The sequence below is a fragment of the Palaemon carinicauda genome, chromosome 23, assembly GCF_036898095.1.
Source record: "Palaemon carinicauda isolate YSFRI2023 chromosome 23, ASM3689809v2, whole genome shotgun sequence".
Taxonomy (NCBI): Eukaryota; Metazoa; Arthropoda; class Malacostraca; order Decapoda; family Palaemonidae; genus Palaemon; species Palaemon carinicauda.
Window position 1 is genome coordinate 64,550,896 of NC_090747.1, and position 5,213 is coordinate 64,556,108.

The following is a 5,213-nucleotide window of genomic DNA, read 5'->3' on the forward strand; positions in this document are numbered from 1 at the left end:
GGAAAGGAACTCGTAGCAAAAAGTATAGGACCATTTTCCAATTGCTCACTCCTACAATATGCCTTCAATTCCATGGTAAAAATGCAAGATATATTTTTTACTTCTCTCTCTCTGTCTCTCTCTCTCTCTCTCTCTGGTCCATTATTCAGTTTTATAGGACACAACAGTTCCATGGTGTGTCGATTGAAGAGGAACACAAAATTCCTGGACACTCTTCGTATGTTGACACCTGATCGTGTGTTGAATATTTTAGTTGCAACCTCGTCTATTATCCTTCTCGTTCCCTGTACCTCCATCTCCATCACCCTCCTCCCCAATATACTGTTCATCTCTTTTCATGACATGACCATTACCACCTCAGTCTACTTTCTTGGATCTTATCTGATAGTTTTCTAACTCCTGTGGTACCCCTAATTACTTCGTTCCGTATCTTTATCTCTGAAAAATTATCGCCCAATAAGTTTACCCTCCGGAATATATAAAATATTTACAAATATCATATTAGGCCGAATCAAGGGGGTATTCAACAACTGTCCATGTCTGTACAATTAACCAACTAATGGAAAAAGTCTACAAAGTATGACAAACCACTACGTATGGCATTTATAGACTATGAGAAAGCTTTTGATTCTGTCAAAACCTCAGCAGTAAGGAAAGCCCTTCAAAGACAGGGAATGGATGATTCTTTTGTCAGAACACTTGAGGATATCTATACAGGAAGTACAGCAATCCTTATAAAGCATATTGTGAGAAAATTCCGATTTAGAGATGAGTTAGAGAGGGAGACTCCATCTCCCCTAAACTATTCAAAGTGTCTAGAAGAAGTTTTTGAAAATTTAGATAGTGGAAACGTAAGAATTGATATTGATTGGCATCTAACGATTTGTAGATTTGCCACCCCCACCCCCACCCCCTTTCCTAACTACAACCCTGTAGTTTCGGTAATTTGTGGGAGATTGTGGTTTCCGAGTGCACCTCTTTGGGTTACCCCCACCTTGCCAGAGTATGATACTCCCTTTCCCGGGTAGAGACCGAGTAGCCATACCGTTGAGCGTGACCGTAAAGAATATATATATATATATATGTATATATATATATATATATTATATATATATATATATACATATCTGTGTTTAGTGAATTATGGAATGAATTACAAAAGATGATAGAAGATTTGAATAGAGAAAGTAGAAATGTAGGACAGAAAATGAATATGAGTAAAAACTATGAAAACGTAGAGACAACAAACAAGAGATATGGACGAACCTCTAAGGATGGTTAATGCATACACTTACCTAGGACAGACAGTTGGTGTTTCCCCCTGGACAGGAAACATAAATTAGAAGAATGATAAGCAAAGTATGGAGAGCGTTTTGGTGAACAAAATGGGATTATGAAAATTAAAATGACATTTTCTTTAAAAAAGAAAAAAATTATTTAATGATATTGTTCTACCAATATTAATCTATGCATCAGAAACTTGGAGCCTTATTAAACCCTTAGAACATAAGTTTAGTCACAACTCAAAGAGCTGTGGAAAGAATAAAGATGGGAATAACGCTAAGAGACAGAAAAAGAGCAACATGGATACGTGAGCAAACTAAAGTAGAGGCACCATCGTTCAATTAGTTCATTATGCTGAATGTTGCATAAGATTTTTCATAACTCTGTCCATCCTTTACATTCAGATCTCCCTGGACAATTCTATCCTGTTCGTAATACTAGGCAGGCAGTTAATTCTAATAGCCAGGCCTTCTCCATCACGAGGCTCAATACTACGCAGTACTCTAGAAGTTTTATTCCAGCTGTGACCAAGTTGTGGAATGATCTTCCTAATCGGGTGGTTGAATCAGTAGAACTTCAAAAGTTCAAAGTTGGAGCAAATGCTTTTTTGTTGACCAGGTGGACATGAGTCTTTTATAGTTTATTTATGACATATTTTTTTTTTATGTTGTTAATAGTTTATATATGACATGTCTGTTTGACGCTCGTTACTTTTTTTAGAATGATTTATTGTTAATTTGTTCTCTTCATTTATTTATTTACTTATTTCCTTTCCTCGCTGGGATATTTTTCCCTGTTGGAGCCCCTGGGCTTATAGCATCTTGCTTTTCCAACTAGGGTTGTAGCTTGGATAGTAATAATAATAATAATAATAATAATAATAATAATAATAATAGCCTAAAATCGTGTAGGGGAAAGAAACGGACATGGGCAGGACAAATATTGAGAATAAAAGACAATAGATAAAAATTCAGAATAATAGAATGGGCACATAGAGATTGTAAAAGAAGCAGAGGAAGGAAGAGAAAACGATGGATCGACGAACTAAAGAATTTTGCGGCAATGAACTGGCACAGAAAGACCATAGGGGAGACAAAAAAGAAAAGAAAAAAAAGTGGGGAGAATTGGCACCTAGGCTGCGAAGTTAACACATTCAATATGAATAAATATGTATAATGATAGACTAATGTCCCCTGCAAAAAATAAAAGACATTTCATGGTCTCACTAAACTATAGTCCTATGCTCTTATGCTTGTTTACTTACGTTTCATAATTTTGGAAAAACACTGAAGAGAAGAAACACACACACACGCATATATATATATATATATATATACTGTATATATAAATAAATATATAATGTATATATATATATATATATATATATATATATACTATATATACATATACTGTATATATAAATAAATATATAATGTATATATATATATATATATATTATATAATGTCTGGATTCTCTTACCGACCTAGGGATCAGAGCCTAGGTGGAATCACATCAAAGACTATAGCATCTGACCGGCCAGGTTTCGAACCCTGGTCCAGAATACTTGTATGACAGTGATACTACCACTTAGCCACGAAGAAAGATTTCGTAGTTAAGTGGTAGTATCACTGTCATACAAGTATTTTGGACCTGGGTTCGAAACCCTGCCGGTCAGATGCTATTGTCTTTAAGTGATTTCGCCTGGGGGCTCTGATCCCGAGGTCGTTAAGAGAATCCAGACTTTAATGTGCTAGAATATATGGCTTATTTGATATATGAAAATACACGTCTAAATGTGCAAAATGTATCATATATATATATAATATATATATATATATATATATATATATATATATAATCATTAGGAAGAGAAAGGATTAATTAGGTGGAATCATTTGAATATTTTGGGAACTATGATTTATAATACTGGAAGACCCAGGCCTACATGGCTGAGCACTATGTAACGTGAAGTAAGAGATGAGGAATGGAGAAGTATTGCTTTAAAAGCTCAAGATAGAGACGACTAATATATATAAATTTATATATATATATATATATACATACCTATATATATGTAGGCTATATATATGTGTATGGCATACATTTATACACACACACACACACCATATATATATATATATATATATATATATATATATTACCCATTAAAATTATAACGAAGGAATGAAGGTTTAAGAATAACGCCAACGATATAGATATTAATTTTCGCGATTTATTAAATCGATTGTGGCAACTCTGAGTCCCAGCAGACGTTGTTGTTGCCATTCAATGCTGCCAGATGTACGATGTTTTTGAAAACGCTTAAATAACCTTTAACTTTTAAAGTTGTGGTCATAACTATTCATATATATATATATATATATATATATATATATATATATATATAGCCTAATTATATCCACAACTTAAAAGGTAGTCTGATTTTAGCGAGTTATTCGCCAACATAAAAATACACCAAATTTCGTGCCTCCAGATCATTTTAATATGTTCTTAATTCTCTTTTCCCTAAATGGATTTGAAGTTTCAGAATAGTTCGGACGATTGAGAAACTATTTATAATATGAATCGAACGATAGTATATGGGATTGCTTATAATATTGGGGAGAAGGCAAAGAAAAAGACGTAGAATTCACAAGGAGATTTGCTCTCTCTCTCTCTCTCTCTCTCTCTCTCTCTCTCTCTCTACTCTCTCTCTCTGTGAGATTTGCTCGCTCTCTCTCTCTCTCTCTCTCTCTCTACTCTCTCTCTCTCTCTCGTCAAAATGAACGAAGAAAAAAGAATGGAAATTTTGGAAAAGACCAAATCGTCTTCAGCGTGAATTTCTCATCTTTTCCGCCTTTGGAGACATTCTGAAGATTCTCAATCTTCTTCAATTATTTCCATAATTGTTAATACAAATAAAAGGGAAATTCATAGGGAAGGTGAACATTATTTTCTGGGAATGAACGAAGTCTTCCAAAAAGGTCTCCGGGTTCGATTTGCCTCATCGTTCGTTCAGAAGAATTAGAAATCCCAAATCTCTCTCTCTCTCTCTCTCTCTCTCTCTCTCTCTCTCTCTCTCTCATCTTCAAAATGTCTTCAAAGGCGGAAAGCAGGAGAAATTTTAAGCTGAATGTGAAGGACGATTTTGTTCTCTTCGGAATTCTTTCCTATTCTATTGAATGGAGAGAGAGAGAGAGAGAGAGAGAGAGAGAGAGAGAGAGAGAGAGAGAGAGAGGCTGATCAAAATGTTACGAATCCCAATGATAGAAAACAGCGTTTAAATCTTTCCCTTTCTTGTCGTTCCTTTAATTCCTTCCCACGTTTTTTTGTTTTCTCTCTCTCTCTCTCTCTCTCTCATCTCTCTCTCTCTCTCTCTCTCTCTCTCTCCTCGTCATTCATTAGAATAGGAAAGAATTCCGAAGAGAACAAAATCGTTTTCATCCTAAAATTTCTCCTGTTTTCCGCCTTTGAAGACATTTTGAAGATGGAGAGAGAGAGAGAGAGAGAGAGAGAGAGAGAGAGAGAGAGAGAGAGGATCTGTCTGCATTTTTCCCAAATTAAGGATTTGTCGGAGGTTAGCTTTTTTTTTTTTTTTTTTTTTTTTTTTTTCTTTTTTTTTTTAATACTGGTCCCTGGTCGAGGTGCCATCCAAGATCATTAGTACCAAATATGCATACAAGAGAGACGTCGTCTTATTCGAATGATTTTAACCGCGATATTAGTTATACAAGGCAAATGTTACATGGGCCAGTAATTATGGACGAATAATATACTTCCATTGGGATTTTGCCCCGAAACCGGCTTGCCGGTATATCATTTAGATGACCTTGAAGGCTGCATTGTCCAGGAAATAGGCTGGGGTGCATTCGGAATCGTGTTCGAACTCGGTGGAATATTTTCACAGTTCTGCCTGAAATTGAGTCAC